At 46.4% G+C, this 21,233-nt stretch overlaps 1 protein-coding gene across 2 annotated transcripts in view; it reads right to left on the bottom strand.

Annotated features, from left to right (window-relative positions):
• CREBL2 (cAMP responsive element binding protein like 2) overlaps positions 1-21,233 on the bottom strand; it is a 383,473-nt gene that overhangs the window by 132,871 nt on the left and 229,369 nt on the right. The gene's annotated exons all lie outside the window — the stretch shown is intronic.

The following is a 21,233-nucleotide window of genomic DNA, read 5'->3' as shown; positions in this document are numbered from 1 at the left end:
GTGCAGTTTATTTAAAAGGTAGGGCTTGTACTGTTGTGTTTTATATGTCCTAATAGTGAAATACTTCTAATTTAGTTTTTCACTATTGCAAGGACTATCTCTCCCAGATAACGGGGATAGACTTGAAATATCTTTGAAGTGTAATTTCCCATTGGGAGCCGATAGAGATATGGAGTTTGGGATCTCTGAACTCACAATTTAAAAGTACATCTTTTGGTGAAGTTGGTTTTTAAATTGTGGGTTTGAAAATTCCACTTTTAGAAAGTAGGCATTTTGTTTGCCTCTGCCTGTCTGTAGAATCCACATCTGAGTTAGGATGACAGCTGGGCTCTTGTTTATTCACTCTAGACAGTCACACAAAGGGAGCGGAGATGTACCTTGTATATCCTAATGGGCCATCACAGGGCTGGTGGGCCTTTCTGAACTAGTGTGGCTTGCAGAGTTGTCGCTGACACCTGAATATGGCTGTACCTGTCCTCACACAAAGCTGTTTCTACCCCCCCTGTAGAGTGTCTGGATCCATGTTAGGGGAAGACAGGGACTTGTACACTACAAAGACTTTCCTTTAAAGTGGGCCTACTTCAAAGGCAAAAACTGGTAAAGGTACTGGACACCATAACTTCAGAACACTTCTGGACTGAGGACATTCTGCCAGGAGGTAGAGCTGGAAGATGTTAGAGAAACTGACACTCTGCCTGTTGCTTTGGTGTGCTGGCCTGCTGTTTCTGTCCTGGGAGTGAAAGTATTGGCTCTCTGTATCCTGCTTCCAAGGTTCTCCAAGGGCTTGTGTGTGCTTGCCTCCTGTAAAGAAGCCTCAGGGCCATCACAGACTTTACCTACCAGTGTCTGGGCTCTTCTGATGCGAGTCCCTGGGCCCTTGGAGGTGGAATCTGGTAAAATGAAGGAGAAAATCCACACCAACTCCCAGCGTCTATTTTTATCAATGCATCGCTACAAGCTTTGAAGTATCGCCGCTGCCAGCACAGGAGCGTGGTTCCCGATCGGTGCATCCACCACAGCTTTCGTTGCAGCGTGTCAGAAGAACCGTCGCAACATGAGTTTCGAGCACCGCATTACCAACGTTTGTGACACACCACTCCAACTCAGACGCTGCACCTACTTCGAAGCTGTGGAATGGACACAGCGCGTTTGGATTTTCGACGCATCATCTCTGGGCACCAATCCCTCGACACCACACCGCAGTAAGGAACTGAGGTTGCGCGTCCGGACCCCGAGGCATCACCTCCCTTACCAGTAAGGAATGGACGCATCATCTCCCCTGTCAGCAAGGAATCAAAGCATCCCTTCCCCTGTCTAGCAGTAAGGAACCAAAGCATCACCTCCTCTGCAGTAAGGAACCAACGCATCACCTCCTCTGTGTAGTAAGGAACCAAAGCATCACCTTCTCTGCAGTAAGGAACCAACGCATCACCTCCTCTGTGTAGTAAGGAACCAAAGTATCACTGTTTTTCAGCACCTCACCTCACCTCCCCTGTGGCCTGCATCATCTTTGTTTTTGACACATCTCAGGTAGTTTGTGGTAAAACACTGGCATTCACCTATTCCTTTCGACCGAACTGATTTGACCGTTTAAAAGTGAAATTTGTACTTGTGTATGTTGGATTTTTGTGGTTTTGGTCTTGTTTTATTCAGAAGTAATATTGGCTATTTTCTAAGCTGGTGTGCACTAATTTTGTAGTGTTTTCACTGTGTTACTGTGTGTGTATGTACAAATGCTTTACACATTGCCTCTGAGATAAGCCTGACTGCTCGGCCAAGCTACCTTGGGGATGAGCAGGGGTTATCTTTGCTGTGTGATCCCCCCTTACCCTTACTAGAGTGAAGGTCCCTACTTGGAAAGGGTGCATACCAACTGCCAACTAGAGACCCCATATCAAACATTAAGTATGTCCATTTGATTGCAGAGGTTTGCTCATGTGTCTGCCAAGGAATGATTAATAAAATATTACTAAAAAGCAATCAGGACCTGGGGCCTTATTCCAGGGCACTCTATGAATCACTAGCTTCACTTCTAATCGGGATAATGACTGTTCCAATTCAAGTGCAACAGGTAAGACTCCTGCAATAGGGCAGCAATAAAACCTGTCTCTTGGAGCGTTTAAGTATTGCATGACGCTGGACAGGTAAATTTAGACCCTGGACATTGCGGGAGACTAGCTGCTAGACAACTGCAACCAGGAGCCTAGATTGTGCCCGCCTGGATGGGAATGGCAATACTCAAACCTTGCCACTCTCCCCTCGGGAGGGCTCATTTCAAGATTTCTGCCCTGGGCAGACAGATTATTGAGTTGCAAGAATCAGCGAGGAACAATCCCACCATAGAACAACATCCTCCGGCTTCTTTTCATGCTCTGCACAGTAAAACAAGGATAACAATATAAAACAATCAGCAAAAAAGTATTAAGGAAACCAAAACATATCTCCATCACGAGGGCATTGTTGCACCCCATAAGTGTTGGGCTGGCATCCTGTTACCCACACTAGACGGAACCCCAACTGGGCCTCACCCAGGGGGCAGCCCCAAGTCGAGGGGCTCTTTGATATAGATTCAATGAGGCACAAATAGGTGACTGGCAGCAGTAAGGTAGCCACCCAGTGAGATAGCATTCGAAATGATGGAGTTTAGGATACGGTGTCCTGAGGTGTCTCTGAAATACTAAGAGTTGTTGGTGTCTATCATGTAGCCTGAATTTCACTTCATCAACAGTTCGTCATCTAAATTGACAGGGAACACCACTCTCCGTTCACTTTTTGTTTTACTGTTTGTTCTTTCGTCGTCAAGGGTCCTCTCCATCCCTGCCCTGTGCACGGTCATTGTGTTCATGGTTGTTGTTTCTTTCTTTAGCAGGTCCTGGTGCATCAATAAGGCCTAGAACCCTACATTCTACCTCCAGTACATGGGTGGCAAATGCCTGCCCATCGTGGATGAACAGGAGCTTGACTGGATATCCCCAACTTTAGGCAATCTACTTTTGGCGGAGAGCGGCTGTTAAGTTGCTAAATACTTTGCGCTTAGTGAGTGTCATGGATGACATATTCTGGAACAGCATTACAGAACCCCCTCAGAAATGTATTGTGTTCATTGTTCTTGTTCCTGCTATTACTCATCGTTTTAGCTTGAAAAAGTGAACCCTTGTGTGCACATCGAGTCATAAATGTAGCCCTGTCTGGTAGGTCATAAAAACCCTGTCTATCTCAATTCCATGATGTCGCCTTTGCAGAGGATGTTGCCAAAGAGTACCTTGATGTATGACTCAAGTTCTGACTTTGGGCTTTCACAGCTGATGTCCCCGGATCATGATCATTTTCTGTCTAGATCCATTTTCATTGTACTCTAACTTTTCTATGAAGAGAGGGTGTTGAGACTCAGTTGCCTCCACCTTCTTAAATACCCTCAGAATGCTCCGTAAAGTGTTCAGATGGATCCAAAACAACACCAGAAGAACCGTCACACAAGCCCTCATCATTAGTCAACTTGACTACGGGAACGCCCTCTACATTAGAACAACCACCCCCCTCCTGAAGTATCTCCAGATAATTCAGAACACATCAGCAAGAATCATCCTAGACCTGCCCAGACGATCCCACATCACTCCCCACCTCCATAGCCTGTCAGGCTCCCATCAAGAAGAGATGTCCCTACAAGCTGCTCACGCAGGTTTACAAAGCCCTCCTCAACACGGGACCTGAATAACCACCTGACCTTCCACCAGGCCACCAGACACCTGTGGTCTGCCTCCCTGGCCCTCGCCACTGTCTACACATCCACCGCATTGGAGCCGGAGGGCACTCCTTCTCCCACCTCGCCGCCAAGGCCAGAACGATCACCCTATCCACCTCCAAAGCTCTACCTCCCTCGCCAAATTCAGGAGTGGCCTTAAGACCGTCTGTTCGAGTAGCCCCACCCCATGCAGCACTTGGATACCTTTCGGGGCGATTAGCGCGTCCTACAAATATTGATTGAATGAATGAAAGAAAGATTTAGTGTTGCCACCCTTTCTGCCAGGGCATCCTTTTTGTGAGCGAGATCTGCTGTGAAGGGTTAGACCTGGTAAAATCTGCTTTCAACTTTCTGTAAGCTGTGTTCAAATTCGTAAAAAGTTTTGACCAAGTCTAGGTAAAGGGAAGAGAGTTCCTTCTTGAACTAGCGTATCAGCAGTTGGATGTTGCCCCCATTGTTGGAGCCTTCGCCGCTTTAGGGGCGAGGGTGTCAGATGTGCAAGAGCTGGAAAAAGAAAGTGGAGGGTGTCCACACCTTCCAGTATGTTCTCTGGGTCTTCTTTCTGGCCATACCATATTCTGCGTATGAAAGGCTCTTGCTTGCTTGCCTTTCTGGGATACCACAGCTGAAGAAGGGTAAAATAGGGACAACATAATGTTTCCCCCCCTTTGATTCCATTTGTAAATAGTTTCATTCCCACTAGTGTGTAATTTGAATACATTAGTAACTCGCTGTAGACAGCAACTCAGTATATACCTGCTAAATAGATTTTATAGGTCCTGACGAATCGCCCGTTAATTAACACAAGCGAGAAACATGTTGACCAGATATTAGCACTCTCTGGAAGGTTCCTGGAAGCATAATATTCCAGACTCACCCTCTAGAATTAGTTTTTAATTAAAGCAGTGGACCGCCAGAATAAATTATTCCTTGGTACCCCTAGCTTTATTTTAACCACTCTCAATAAGTCTACAATCCTTACTGGCCCCACACCCGCACTTAATCCAAACGGCTGTTGGAAAAAGATCTCCGCTAAAGAGCCCCTCTTTGAGGTGTCGCCCGTTGGGTATTGCACCGCCGACCCAACAAGGAGCAAGCCCAAATGATGAAGCATGACACCTGCAAAGGTGTGTGAGGGCATTAAATCCAACAAAATGGATACCCAGGGGTAATCCCTCCTTACCATTACAACATTCTCCGCATCCCTTTACTCATATCTCTCCTCTCTAGGAATGGCTCAGCAATCTTTGAAATATCTATACCACAGCTGATAACACTATTATTTTGTTTCCCTGGCTGCGGACCCAGGCCAGAGCTTAGCAGGGTCACTTCTTGTTGGATCCCTGATCTAGTCACGCACTCAGAGAACTCATTTTTAAGAAGAATTTCTATATTTTAAGCTCAAATAGTTGAAGTCTATCCGCAATTGCCCTCCCTCAAACCGTCTACCACAACAGTACTCCTATTTGCTGATTGCAAAGACTTCGAACTCAAACCCTTTCCAAGAAGGCATGAGGTCCAGATTTTGCAATTTACTACTATATTCTCCTTTGATAGACAACTACCTCATGCTACTCACTCTAATCAGTCTGTACACCACCCTGCTACATTAAGTGTTGAACTGCATCAGATCTAGTGTGTCATTCAATGATTCCACTGAAGGTTGCTCAGAGCAAACATTGACAAAATGACAATAAACCTCATTATATGGGAATCTTGCAGAACTCACCATGACATTAAGGCATCTTTTGTTCTCTTGAAGGCCAATATTGTCATGTATCTACATCTTTGACACTTTACAATGTAGTTTTCGTTGTTACGAGGCACCCAGACTGCTTTGGCATCATTTTGAGATGATACTCTTGCTCGGACTGAAGATAAATCCTTCCACATGTTCATACTGTAAGACTTGGTGACACACTTTGAAGTAAACTTCAAAGCATACTCTGGTACCTGTGATCTTGTGAATGACACTAGTTGGGTATAAAATACTCAACTTCACAAACAAATGAAATGTCTAGCCTTTACCCCTTTGCAAAACATACTCCCCCTTTACACTCTGGACCTATAGATCAAATAATTAATTCAATTCAATTTAACTCCAAATCAGTGGTTAAGACAGATTGTTGCTTGAATGTTATGGCAACCAAGCTTGGAACTGGCTCCTCACTGCACTCTCTCTGAACAGCCTTCAAAATATCACTTTTCCCGAAAAGCTACGTTGTGCTGAATGCCCGACTTTCATTTATTCTTTGTCTAAAAGTGTGCGTCTGTGTGTTACGAGCATCACAAGTCCTACAAATAAAAAATATATATATTCCCCACCTTTTCCAGTACCAGAGGACACACAGGCCATTCTTCTGGTCCGATCTGAAATCTGTAAACAATTTCAGATCTCAAAGTTATGTTCATGAGGTGCTAAGTACAAAATGTTGCCAGGAGTCGCCGAAGAAGGTTTTACTAAGAAAATATGATTAAATTAAGTTTTAAATTGTGTAACCAAGTGCTAAAACCTCAGTCCGATTTTGGACTTCAGTATTTGCAGTGTTATAAACTAACATCAGGATTTGGATTGCATCTTTATTCTCTTTTTTTACAGTTATCAGCCACCACTCTCAAAATATCTTGTTCTTTTAATGTAGCTGCCCTGCGCTAAGGCTGGCCAATAAAAATTCTGGAAATTTTGAAGCCCGATTCTTTGAATCTGCCATCAGACCTTACTAAAGAACATAAAAGTATATTTCATGTATAAACAGATTGATTGATATTGTCGGTTAGTTGATTTCCAAGCTTCAAACAAATCCTGTAATTTCTTTTAGTCTATTTAGTGTTGAGTGGTGAGTCATTATGCTGAAGAATGCAGATAGGCCCAGTCGTTAAGTGCTGCGGTCTCATTTCCATATAAAGAAGCTTTCGGGTAGTGCTAGATGGAGATTCAGCACTTTTGTGAGCAACGTGTTTGTTCAGCAAATGTGCTGGGTGTGCTCTTTAAGAAGTTGGAGATCTGACTGAAGGCTGCTCTTATCAGTTTCCTAAGGAGTGGTCCATTTGAGACGGATCTGTAGTTAAGGTCCGTTAGGTCACGGTAATTTATCATAATGAGAAGTTTATGAGAGATACCTTGAAACCGGCAAGAGGCATGCTTGTTGTTATCAAATTGTTATTATGTTCTTGTTAGGTTGTGTGATGACTATCAATAAGAAGGTTTTCCTGATGGTTTGAGGTGGACCAGTATCTAATGGTGAGCCTGCAGGCTAACTGGACTTCACCAGTTCAATAATTCTAAAAGCGGCGTCAGCAGCACACTAGTTCGAGGGGAGGGGAGGGGGGGGGGAAGGGGGGGAAGGGGGGGAAGGGGGGAAATTTTTCTGCTGAGTGGTATCTTTTGCGCTGGGTTTGACAGCTAGAGGTTGTATTGACAAGACTGGTTTACAGTGCTTTAGCTTTAGTAAGAAAGTTTTCAGTCATTAGGTTATAGAAGTCTTACGATTCAGGAGTTGTAAAAGTGCTGCATTTAGGATGGTGGAATTTAGATTTTTTTTTGGGGGGGGTGGGTTTATTTAGTAGGACATTTGTCATTCTGTTACTGGAGAGGCTTTTTTTTTTACCTAATGGACTTTGCACCATAGAGTGTTTTTTTTTCATTCTGTGTATTACCATTGATCCAGTGTGTCTCCCATTTCTGGTGCATGGGACATTGGTTATTTATTTCGTATTTGGATTCTCAGCCTGGTGAGAATCAAGTTCTTCCATATAAAGTATGTGCCTGCATTTTATGAAGGAAGACGTAAGGGCTACAGAAGGTTGCATATCATGCATGAAAGAGCCGAGATAGTGCCTGCTCTGGGTAAAGAGCTTCCATTCATTTTTATTGTTGTCATTTCTGGAAGGCTGAATATTACTTCCAGCTTATTTCCTGCTGTGTGTGCTGGGCCAGAGACATGTGGATAGATATTGTGGCCTTCCAGACTTGCTATGTTTTCATAAACTCCAGTTAGTGTCACACCCTTCTCAGGTCCTATATAATCAATTTAAATACAGTAGATCTATACAGAGCACAACAGTCACAATATTAGTAGATGGCTGTTTAATTTTGTTACTCTTAAATTCTTATGAGCAGTATTGTCAAACCATATTTTCATTGGTTGACCAAGATACGGTTCATTTGTGATCACCAGATCAGCAGCGACAGTTAACACCGGTTTCGTCCATTATACTGGACTTTTTCAAAGGCTTAAAATGTATAACACAGTTTGTGATTATACCTGTAAATTGACATTTTGCAAAAGCCCATTAGGAAATACAAACCGTAATCGAATAATGTTTTCAACCACCACTCCAAGTGATCAATAAACCACATCGCAACTAACACTTTATCAAAAATGATGATACATCATTGAAATGAGATGTGAATGATACCTGAAACTGTAAGAACACTAGAGTTCGTAGCAAGACCTAGAGATATATTTGCATTAGGAGAACAAGGAAAAAGAAGTCGAAGCATCCTGCAGGAGGCCATGTATTGAATCTGTGTAAAGTCTGCACATACAGGTAGATAAGAAGAATTAAGGTTGTGTGTAGTAATATGTGTAGTAAGATCCAGTTATATCGTCTTTGTTAATGAAGTAAGTTGCTACTCATAATCAGACATAAAATCATGAATTGTGGGTTATAATTAAGATCTGGAACGGAGGTGTAAAAGTAATTTAACAGAAGAGTTTACTTGCAGGGTGATCACTTTGAAAGCAGAAAGTACAATGCTTTGTTGTGCATATATAACGTTGGTTAATCTGAAGACAATTTACAAAAACTATGCCTCTAATAGTAGGTGTTTAAAATTATGTTTTTTTTATTGACGGGTGGAAGCCCTTTTCAAACATTAACCACAATCTTTGTCAGGATGAACCAAAAAAAAGTCACCAAATTAACCTGCCCATATCGCTCTGGTAGCTTGGCACAAAAGCTGCCAGGCTTAACTTCTATGTACTGCGTTAAATATTTATGCAGCACACAAATTATAATAAACCCAAGAAAAATTCCACACTAATGTAGAAAAAGAGAGCAAAGTTTAATAAGTGATGTGAGGATAAAAAGACAAAAATCCAATCAGTAGAACCAGAGTAAAGCAGTTTCAAAGAGTTTGGTAAGCACAGACCCAAAAATCACAAAGCATTACTCGCATTCATCTGGTCGTACTAGACCGGGGGAAAGTCACAAGTTCAGGCTGACCACGATGGTCCGCAGGCCGGATACGGGGACCAGGTTAGTCCCAGTGAAAGTTACCTTCTCAAAGTTCAGCGTAAAGAGTCCAGTTTGCAGTGGAAGAGGCAGACAAGAAAGCGTTTGTGAGAGGCTAGCCTGGTATATGATGTACACTTATGTAAGTGGACACCTTTCACTAGTCCAGACAACCCTTATGGTGATCTCAGAGGTCTTAGACAACCTTAGAAAGCCATCTAAGTGGTAGCTGTGGAGAGCAGCCTTTAGGCTTGGTCCAGGAGGAGTGTAAAGCAGCTTGTTTTACCAGAATGCAGTCTTATAGTAGATTAAGTGAAAAATAACCACCCAAGGTATTTCTAAAAATATGTATTTATTATATAATACTCTTAAACACATACAAATATCTCCTAACCTGTGATTTCTGGCAAACTATGAGGACCAGGCGACGCTGAGGAAGACCAGGAGCCGTGCAAGAGCTGTCCCATAAAGGATGTCGAGTGCCGAGAGGTCGGTGTCTGGCGGGAGCACCGACAAGTCTTGGCAAATGCATTGGGACCAGCAAGGACCAGGGGAGTCAGGGCAGGGGAGTCAGGGCAGACCCGAGCAATCAGGGGAGACCAAGAGAAACAAAATACACCCTCAAATGTACCCACAGGCCGGAAGCACTGGAGTTGCGAGAGGACCTCAAGCAGCTCACCAAAAGATGCAGGCCACGATGCGGTGTCGCTGAAGATTCTAGTCACAGGAGATGCTCGAGGTTGGGGCTAGTTGGAGCTCGAAGATCTTCTTGGAGAGAAGTCAACGAGCCTTTGCAACTGCAAGTTGACGCCGTGCACAGGGGTCTGGTCATTGCAACCCCCACAAAGAATACCGACCTCAAACTTGGTGAGAGGGTAGAGCAGACCTCCGGAGCTGTGGAAAACAACCACCTATGTTGCAGAGCCGTTCAGAGTCCGGAGGAGCTCAGGATCAGTAGACCAGTCGACTTAGTTGCGGTGCCTGCGAATGCAGGGGAGTGAGTCCTTCTATCCAAGGCAGATTCCGTCAGGTGCGTTTGATGCCCACAGGCCTTGGAAGGTTCCTGTACAGTGTACAAGCACAGACGATGTAGCAGACTGGAAGGGAGACGAAGTCGAGCCCAAACGAAGTCCAACAAAGTCCAGAGTGCCCAGACGGTAGAAGTAGAAGAGGCGTCTGATCTGAATCTTATCCAACAACAAATCTGGGGACCTACACCCTGGTAAGTCCTTAAGTACCCTAGGGAAATGGTAGGGAAGATTCAGGGGACCCTCCCAGGGGAGGGTCTGGACAGAGGGTATGTTACTTCCATGTCCTTTGTCCAGTTTCGCGTCAGAGCGGGAGTCAGCGGCTCCCAGGACTGGCTTAAACTGGACTAAGCATGGGGACACCAAATGTGCCCCACATGCAGACAGTGGCACTGGCAAGCGCACCCACCCTGCCCCAATACACTAAATCCTGTCTGCGAGGTGGTCACACCTCCCTGTGACAGGATGCTTATTGTTCTGCCTTCACCTGCTCGAACTTGGCTTAGCAGCAGGAGGGCAGAATGGGGTCTCTGGTCGGCAGCAATCATTTTGTGCTGTCCGGGTCTGGAAGACTGGTACAGGGACATGGAGAGCCTCAAGGAGGGCTTTTCCATTGCTTGGAATCATTGGGTATGATTCCAACATGTTTGATACTAAACATGATAGGATTTGTTGCAGCCAGTTTCGAGATTGTCATCCCGTCATTACATGGTGCCCCTCTATATGGTATATTGCTGCTTCACTGACAACCCGGGAGAATGGGCTCCGTAGGATGCAGGGGTGTCCTGCTCATGCAGGGGCGCCTCTCACTTAGAACCAAGCACCCTGCCTTCAGGATTGAAGAAGCCTGCTATATGGGCCACTTATAGGGATTAAGTGCAGTGACCCTAGATATAGGAAACCTATATCTTTAGTAAGTGCTAGCACCAACGTACACATGCTGCAATGGCAGGCCTGTAGTTCTATTTTGAATGGTCTCCCATGGGTGGCATAATACATGCTTCAGCCCATGGGGGACCTCTGGGGTACCTATGCCCTGGGTACCTTAGTACCATATACTAAGGACCTTATAAGGGTACCCCAGTATCCAATCAGGGATGTACCCAAGTACTGAACATAACCAATTTTGGGAGAAAGCAGATAGACTGGGGTCCTGATTGGCAGGATCCCAGTCAGACTAGTCAGTAACAGCTTAGTCCCAAGCAAAAAGTGGGGGTAACCATAAAGGCAGATCCTACTTTGCTACAGCGTTGCTGCAGTTGTTGTAGCGCAAAGAGAAGGTTGGGCATGGCGAATGGTCGCCAACTGCAATGTGAAGATCCAGTCGAGTACTGCGGACAGTCATTGCTAAACCTGCGCGTTGGTGGTCACCGTAGCCTGAGGTCGCTATAGTACAAAGAGCAGATGTGGCGAAGACGGTTGTCGCTGGCAGTCGCTGTAGGGTTCGCTTTGGAGTTAGTCGTGGGCAGCAACATCGGGGCGCAAACAGGCCATCTGTGGTCGCAAAGAGCCCAAAACTTCAAAATGTCTCCCTTTCTTCACAGGAGGAGCTCAACTGAAGCCATCCAAGGGTCTAGGACATGATGAGGAACCTCCTGGGGATCAGGAACTTACCCCAGCAGAGGCTAGCAGGGCTCCAGCAGGTCCAGTGGCATGTCCAGGGCAGCAGGTCAGCTGGACAGTTGCAGGGAGGCCTTTAGAGCTTGTTGTGTCCCTGTAGCTCAGAACAGGAAGTCAGCCACCTGACCCTTGGAGTCACTCTGGTAGTCCTTGGTTCAAGCAGCAAGGCAGGCCGGTCCTTTGAGGGCAGAAGGCAAACTTCAACCAGCAGAGCAGTTCTTCAAGGTACAAAGTAGGCCTCAAGCAGCAGGGCAGTCCTCTGGAGTCCCCCTGAGGAGTCTCCGCAGGTTCAAGAGTGAACTGAAGAGTTGGTCTGAGGGTTCTATCGTTATACCTGGTGCCAGCTTTGAAGTGGAAGAAATCTGCAGAGTACTTCCCCACCCACCATATGGTTGTAGCGGTTCCTTCCTCCCTTCCCAGGGTCCAAGTAGTCTAGGGAGACAAAACACTGGTGTGAATTTCTTTGTGAGTGTGATAAGGCAGCTCCATTGAAACGTAAGCAGAGCAGGGAACAGCTCCCCCTCTTCCTATCCTGGCAAAAATCTAGGCCCCTGTTTGACTCACTATCTGGGAAAAATACACAAAAGTCAACTGTCCAGTCATGTGACCCAGGTAATAGGCACCAAATGACAAGAAACCGACAACTTTCTAAAAGTGGCATTTTCAGAATTGTGACTTAAAGTTAGAATTTACCATTAAAGAGAATTTTATATTACAATTCTTTGGTGACCAAGCATGATATTTCTAACTATTCTCAAACAAAAGTTATCCTTTAATAAATGTAATAGTAACTCAATGTTATGCTATGGTAGCGGTTGGCTTAGCACAAGTGAAAAGCGAATGTAAGAATTTTTCACTACCAGGACATGTAAGCATTAAAAGTACATGTCCACCTTTTAAATATACTACCCCCTGTCCTAAATGCTAGCTGGGGCCTACCTAAGGGGTGACACTATGTATCAAAAAAGGAAAGTTTAAGCTTGGCAAACTGAGACTTTTGCCAAGGCTGTAATGGCAGAACTGAGACCTGTTTTGAAGGGCTACTTAAGTGGGTGGCACAATAGGTGCTGCACAACTACTATTAGCATTTAATTTACAGGACCTGTAGTACGGCTGTTATGGACCTTTAAGTAAATTCAATGTTTCAACTGGGTGTAAACCAATTTGACCACGTTTAGGGGGTGAGCACAAGCACTTTAGCACTAGTCAAGTGAACAGAGTCCAAAGGCCAATAAAAACAAATTTCAGCAACAGGAGGAAAGTAGGGGAAAGGTTTGGGTGAAGACCACCCTGAGGAGAACAGGTTTAGGAGCAGGGCACTTCATGTTTGAATAAAAAAGGGGGGAAAGAAATCACTATTTAAGAATTATATGTTGAAACTCCAAAGGGTGGTAAAGTATATAGTAGCAATAATGATCTTAGTTCATAGATTTGTTCCCTTAATCGTGCAGTACTGAAAGAATGGGTCCATGATATGATCCAAACCGTGAAAAACAAAATGATCATGATTTACAAATATGGAAAAAAGTTTGTACGGAGCTATGATGGCGTTTTAAACAATTGACATGATATGTAATGCTGGTGGTTATCTGTTTGCCCGTTTTAGTAATAGATCCTATAAGTAGATAGCCTACTAAAAATGGGCACGAGCTTCAACATAAGGTTGATGGGGAGCAAAGGGGTATGTCTCTCTGACAACCGAAATTAGGATTTTGATCTGCTCATCAGCATTTAGGAAGAACATAATTAAACCGCAATCAATATTATTGCGATTGTTGTAATCTATACAAATATACTATATTTAAATTGGTTACACAGGACCTATGAATCGTGTGAAACGTACTAGAGTCTATATTATTAGGAACTATCCTTTAGTTTAATTCTCTGTTGCCCCTTGCAGTATTAAGGTGCATTGTTTTTGAGAACCCACCAACAGTATGGTACAATAGCAGTTTAAGATGTTACAAGATAGGAGTTTGCGACCCAATTATACCTACTACCACTTTAATGTTTTACGCCTGCGGCGTTGTTGGTCTGTCAAACCAACTGTTCCCAGGATTGCCGGTCTTGGTGTCAGGAGCAAAAATCCACTCCTTTACATGAACCAATGTTTTTTTTTCCCTTCCTCTTTCCTCTGTGGCTCCTTCTGCTTGCTTAGCCTAGTTCTGAATGATGACTGGAAATCTAGGAGGATGAAGCGTGAATAACTTTAGGGACCACTAAGCCATCAGATGGACAACAGGTACCTAAATTTGAATAGGTCCAGAGAAAATCTAGCTTCCCTACACCTACCTGTGTATTTGCCCAGATTACTTTCAATATTAACTGTAGAACACCAAAATATGGGTGTCAATAGCTCATCCATTTACTTCCTAATTATGACGGAAAACAATACACGCACTTGGAACCTCTGCGCCTTCTTAAAGTCAATGCCAGGTCTGGCACGTATTGATTTTTCTCACTGATTTCTTGCATTCACAATGGGACAGTTCCTTCAGTTTTTCCATAACCTCTTTGCATCTTATTATTATTTTTTTTTATCTGTTTTTATTGTTTTCATACAAAACATCGGCATGAATAACAGAAAGCAAATAATCACATGTTGCAGTTAGTTTGCAGAAACTTTGTTACACATCACTGTGAAAACCAACAAAAATCTGGCTATTGTCAATTAGACCCTCCGGCGGTCCACCCAACCCATGTCCCCTACCCATTCTCAAACTCCTCATCTGAACTATCATCAGCAGAATCAGGTATCGGCTCACAGATGTCTCCCCGGTATGCATTCCATGCCGCCCATATTTTGGTCCATTTCTGAGGGCATTTCCGATTGATGTAGACTGTCCTTTCAGCCATCATAGCGAGGTCCATATCTCTACACCAGGTCGTCAATGAAGGCAGTTCTACTGCTCCCCATTTTTGTGCTATTTTCCGTTTCGCTACCATGAGTCCCAACGTTATCCATGCTTGCCCAGGACGTGTAAGGTCATTGGGCTCCCACATGTTGAGTAAGCATCTGCACGGCTCCGGCAGAAGTGACACTCCGACTGTCTGTGATATTGTTCGCAGTACAGTCCGCCAATATTCCGCTATTGCTGAACATTCCCATAATGTGTGGAAAAAGGATCCCTCCTCCCCACACCCTCTGAGGCAATATGGATGTTGTGCCCTACCCATTTTGTGTAGAGTGGTTCTGGTATAGTACATGCGGTGTAGGATCTTAAGCTGCACCAGTCTAAGTCTTGCGGGTATGCATACCTCTTTGGGCGAGGCTAGGGCCTCCTGCCCTTCTGTGTCATCCACGTCACCCACGTCCGCCACCCACCTGTTCCGTAGTGAGACTGTAGGGTCCGGCAGGTTATTAAGTAGTTTGTGATACGTGAAGGACGTGGCGCATTTTGTCATGTGATCTGCAAACAGTCTATCTACCAGTGGGGAAGCTTCAGGGACTTCAGTGTCCTGTGGCAATACCACAAGTAACGCGTGGCGTATTTGTGTGTATCTGAAAGCCTCAGTCGGGCCTAATTCATATTGTCGTCTGAGTTGGTCAAATGGCAGTTTATTCCCTCTGTCCCACAGAGCCCCCTCTGTGGAAATACCTATGTTGTCCCATTGCTCAAATCCTTTACTATTCCTCAGGCGTCCCAACTGCTTAGTGTCCCAGAGAGGGGTAAGTTTGGTGATGACCCCCTTCCATCCCAACCGTATCTGCGCTGTGTGCCATAGCATGGCCCTGTGTTTGGTGGGGCCCACCAGTTTTGCCGCTTGCCCTTTCTTATACAGGACTGCGAGCATATTTCCTGTTCCTAATTGAGCCCTATCTGCCCTATATGCTGGGTCGGCCTGTGAAGCGTGTATCCATTGATTAAGGCACGTCACCGGTGTTAAAGCACGCAAAACATGGAAAAAATGGATCTGGACGTTGAAAACAAGAGGAAAATTGGTTTAAAAAACGGTGTGCTTCCCATCTATACATGATGTTTCCATTGATTAATGACCTTAAGGTGTGCCGCCCAGTAATACAACAGGATATTGGGGAGTGCTATTCCTCCATCATACCAGCTTCGGTGCAATTTCGTTTGTGCTATTTGCGCCGGCCTATTACCCCAAAGAAGTGTGGACACCTGCGCTATTTGTTTAAAGTATTTTAATGGCACTGGATCAGCGTGTTTGAGAGCATACAAAAACCGAGGCAAGGCCATCATTTTGTACAGTGCCCCGCCTTCCACAACAGTGTCAGGGGAAGGGATTCCAATGCACCACGTCTCTCTTTAGACGCTCCAGGGGGGTGCCAGGTTTTTGGAGAAGAAATCTGTAGTGTCAGTCGTGATGTGTATGCCTAGGTATTTAAAGGAATCCTGCGAGATTACAAGTGGGCAACGGACTGGGAGCTGTGGTGCGGGGCCCTGTAGTACATATAGGACCGACTTTGACCAATTTATAGTGTACCCCGAGATCCTTCCGAAGCTGTCACATGTCTTAAAGAGCACCGGTACGGAGTTTTCGGGATCTGTGAGGTACACCAGAATATCATCAGCATACAGGGAAAAGACGGTCCTCCCACCCTTCCTCCCATCGGATGCCTTTTAATAATGGAGCTCCTCTAATCCACGTCGCAAGGGGTTATAATACTAGCGCGAAAAGGAGCGGCGACAGGGGGCATCCCTGGCGCGTCCTTCTCGCCAGCGGTATAGCATCCGATAGGTGCCCATTAGCTGTCACATATGCCTGGGGCCCTGTGTAAAGGAGACAGATCCACGCGCAAAACTTTGTGTCAAACCCCAAATGTGGAAGGACCGCAAAGAGGTAATTCCATTCCACCATATCAAAAGCCATCCTCGCATCCAGGGATATGATAACTGCCGGCTCTGACAGGGATGGTGCCTTAGCCAGTGCTCCCTGCAAGCGCCTGAGGTTTAGTGCGGTGTTTCTATTTGGCATGAAGCCGAATTGGTCCGGGTGGATTAAGTGTGGGAGGTGTGCCATCAATCTGTTCGCTAGTAATTTGGCCAGAATTTTAGCCTCCGCATTTAGCAGAGATATTGGGCGGTAGGAGCTGCATTCGGACGGGGGCTTACCGGGCTTCAGGATAGCCACTATTGTGGCCAGCCGTTGGTCCAGCGGCAGCTCGCCTTTCTCGAGACTGTCAGTGTACATCTTCAGTAAGTATGGACTAATCATTTCCGCCATTTGTTTGTACAGTTCTATCGGGATCCCGTTGGGTCCCATTGAATAGCCTGACTGCAGCGAACGGATTGCAACTTGCAACATGTCCTCTGTAAGATCCGCCTCCAGTTCCAGAGAAGCCTCCTGTGAGAGCCTGGGCATTTCTATATGAGTTATGGCTGCCGCGGCCTCAGCCTCTGATATCTCCGATGTCGACGTGTAAACCTCTCGGAAATGCCCTGCTAGTGTACTTACTATGGTCCGGGGGTCCATCGTGAGCCGTCCCTCCGCTGTCCGTATGTGCACTATGCCCCTAGTACTCGTCTAACGCCTGTCCAACCACGCCAGTAGTTTCCCTGCCTTGTCCCCTACATCACATATCCTATGCCTGGTTGCCGTAAGCTTAGACACTGTTTCGTTTTCGCAGATAATTCCTGTATAGTTGCTGTTTGAGGTGTAGAATGTGCGCTGTGTCAGGTGTAGGGTCTGCCGAGTGATCTGTTTTGGCCGAGTGCAAGTCTAGCTCCAAGTCCGTTAGCTCTTTCTGTTTTTCTCGCTTATGCCCTGTGATGGATACTATTGCTTGACCCCTAATGACAGTTTTGTAGGCTTCCCAAACCACTGACGGGGAATTAACAGATGCAGCGTTTTCCGCAAAAAAGTATTTTGTGGCTTTGCGGAGTTCTTTTTGAATTTTTGGGACTTTTAGGTATATAGGGTCAATTCTCCACCGGGACGTATGGTGGTAGGAGAAGGTCAATACAATCGGTGCGTGGTTGGATATGCCCCTGGGTTTGATCACAATATCTACAACATTCTGCAGGGTGGTGCCTAATGTTAGGAAATAGTCTATTCTAGACAGACTGTTGTGTGCATTAGAGTGGAACGTGTATTGGTGTGCTGCGGGATGGCCATGTCTCCAGACGATAAGTCCCAGTGCCTCTGCGAAGCTCTGCAACCGAGCGACCCCAGGTGTCTGTGTCTTGGCTGGATATCTATCTAGGTTAGCGTCCATTATGGCATTGAAGTCCCCCCCAATAATAAGGTCCCCTTCCGGTAGTGTGAGTAGAAAGTCGCTAAGTGCTGGGAGCGCCGCCGCATGGAGCGCCGGGGGGATGTATACAGATATCACGTTGATAAGCCTTCCTTCCCATTTACCCTGTAGTGCTGCAAATCTACCCTGATCATCTTTCCTGGTTTGGAGTATTATAAAGGAAGAATTTTTACGCACCAGGATGCCTGTTACCCTGGAGCCCGTCGAGAATTCGGAGTGCACCACCATATTATACCCCCATCTGTCTAGTGCCTTACATGCCGTTCCCGTGAGATGTGTTTCCTGCAAGAGCACCAACGTGGCCTGACGTTTCAAGGCCTGTAGTACCAGTTCCCTCCTAATTGTGCCCCCTAGCCCATGGACATTCCAAGTTAAGAGCGTGAGGGGGGTCAGCTGAGCTTCAGGGGTTGCGCCCTGGGCGTGGTCAGCTGGGGTATGTGTTGCCATGGAGTCGGTGCTTGCGGAGCATAATCTGTTTCCTGACCATGTTATGCGGAGACCTGCCAGCCAGAAGGCAGTGTGCTTTGTCATTCGGACCATTACAAACTAAAACAAAAACAATCTGAACCCAAATTTCCCCACCCCATATCTCACTTTCCCACCCTGCCTCCCTGCCTGACGGACTCGAAACCGCCCGCCACCCCAACTCAGTAGAGTGCTTCATCTCAGCCCTGAACAGTGTACTTGCTTGACGTGGGTAAGAAGTCCAAGGGGAAGCGCAGCCCTTCCCTTCCTTCCAGAGCCTGCGTCAGTCCAGTGTCCAAAGTCGGCGTGTCTGTGGCTCTTTCCTACATGGGCGCCTAGTGCCCGGTTGTTTTACTGGTAGTTCTAGCCATGGCCCAGATCGTCTGCTTCTGACTGTTGCGAGCAGTCAGGGTCGGATTGTTGTGGATCTTGGCTGCCGGTATCAGTATTCTCGTCCTTTCGGCGGGGACTTCTATTTCCGCGGCGCGGCCTGTCCACTCATTGCCACCCTTCAAGCCAGTCGTGCGCCTCTTCCGGCGTTTTGAAAAACCACGTCTTGCCCTCCGCCACCACCCTAAGTTTTGCAGGGAATAACATTGAATATGGTAGCTCCTGAGCCCTTAATGCTTTTTTGACCTCCAGGAAACTTCGTCTGCGCCGTGAGACCGCTGCAGTGTAGTCCGTAAAAAAGGAGACCGTTGAGTTTTGGATTCGAATCGGTGGGGAGACTCTCGCAGTTTGTAAGATGGCGTCCCTATCGCGGAAGTTGACCAGGTGGGGGAGCACCGGTATAGGGGGTGCCCCCGGTTTGGGTTTGCCGCCCGGGCCTCTATGGGCCGTGTCTTGATCAAGTCTTCAACATAGAGATCCATTGCAGGAGCGCCTTCATTCTCTGGAATTCCCAGAATGCGAACGTTGTTTCTGCGAGAGCGCCCTTCTTGGTCGTCAAGCCTTTCCGTCAGCAACTTATTGTCATTGTCGGGACACCGCCTTCTGCAGTGCAACTGTGTCTGTCACCAAAGTTTTGGTGACTTGTTCGACTTCTGTGACTTTCTTGGACCTATCACCCTCTGCAGCCTTCCCTGAGGCGTTGCGTCCCTCAGGAAGTGGCGGAAAGTCTTTGCCATAGGCATATTTGTTCAGTCTGGATTGTGTGTTCTGAGTCCGCGGGCCCCTGCCTGCCATGGTGTCGCTTGATGTTGCCAAGGTAAGCCTCTATTCGGTGTTGCCGTCTCACTCGGGCTCTTGGTCCCTGTGGTCCGCAGATTATTAGGGGCCCCCTACTCGATATGGCAAGTTCTGCTAGGGCTTATCTAGGTGCGCAGTGTCGGCGGGAGGGCCAGTGACTGACTGCCTGTTAGTATCTCCGGCGCAACTCACAGCCACCGGCGTTAACCATGTGTCCATTGACCAAGAGTGCGCTCCGCCCCAGCTACGTGTTGCCGGGCCGCTCGGGCTCCCAGGGTCTCTTATAGTGCCGGGGTTTGCTTCATGGATGGGTAGTTAGAGGGGGGCCGGTGCCTCGTAGTCTCCCACCGGCACTGATGTGTGCCCTCTCAGAGTTCACTAGTGCGTGGGCCTCCACGCTCCCGGGCCCCGCAGCCGGCGCGGCCCTCTCGTAATATAGTCCCCGGCTCTGCCCCAGTCACAAGGCCTCACCTCGCCTCTGCCGCCCCATTCGTTGCTGCCCCTGTGTTGTGGGCAGTCACCAGCTCCTCGGTGCACTCGTGGGTCGCGCCTCCTCCCGTTGGGACTCGGGGTGCTCCCAGAGCCTCCTTCACTGTGCACTCCAATCCGCGGTCTGTGCGTCATGCACCGGGATCACCCAGTAATTTATGCCCCGGTTGCTGCGCAGGATGTAGGCCGCTGTGGCTCGTCGTCTGGTGGCGAAGGAACCCGGTGTCGGATGTCAACCGGAGTTGCGCCTACCGCCGCCGCTCAGTCCTGGGCCCCAGCGCAGGCCCCTGGGATATATCTGTTCATCGGATAATTGGCCGAATTGACGTGGAAATCTACGGCTTCCCGGAGCTCCTTCACTCAGCAGCCATCTTACTCGGCCGCTAGCCACGCCTCGCATCTTATCATTTTTAATAAAGTATCCAACCTACTAGCATACTCAGCACATTCCACATCATTCCACTTGGGTCAAAATGTTATACTACTTGCTGTGCCAGTTGATCCTAGGTTACATACCCAGCAGTTATAAAAAGTACTTCTTTTGTAAAATAGTGCCTACCACACACATTACTTAGGATTAAAAGACTAAACGTTCATCTAAATAGTTGCCACCTCTGATTCCTCATCTTCTCAACATGGGCAGCTTTCATAAAGGCTGTCATATCTTCATCCCCATCTCCAGCTCCTTTTTCCCTCAAATGAAATATAAACTCTAGTATTTTGTACCCAAAGTTCAAACCCCAAAATTAATGTAGATGTTCCATAATTCAAGTAAAATGCTACCAACCTCCAATTGCTTTAACTTCCTTTTCAGCAGTACCACATGCAGGTGTTTCTCTTCTAAATGTCTCCAGTTCTCTCCTGAACACTTCCATCTAATTACAGTTTGTATACCTTTCTCTGATCAGTTTAACAAACCTACCTGGGTTCAGTTTGCCCAAACTTAGCTTCTTTTATTGTATATGCTTTTAGTACCCTGTTAATTTGAAATTCAAAAAGAATTCCACCTTGCTATTACTGTACACACCTTCTCAAGTCTTCATAGACCTTTAATACCCAGTGTCAACGTTCTGGGAGAACAATAGTAGTCGCTCATATGACAAGGCAGAGTGTGTTAAGTGGAAATATATGGATGTATGCAACAATGTGTGACGACATAAGAAACACAATTCAACAGAAAGAATACATAAAATCATGTGATGCATTAGACATCTGTTATTTGGTGGCAAAATGCCCCAAGGGG

This window comes from Lissotriton helveticus, chromosome 1_1 (genome assembly GCF_964261635.1).
Source record: "Lissotriton helveticus chromosome 1_1, aLisHel1.1, whole genome shotgun sequence".
Taxonomy (NCBI): Eukaryota; Metazoa; Chordata; class Amphibia; order Caudata; family Salamandridae; genus Lissotriton; species Lissotriton helveticus.
This window is presented reverse-complemented; position numbering and strand designations above follow the sequence as displayed.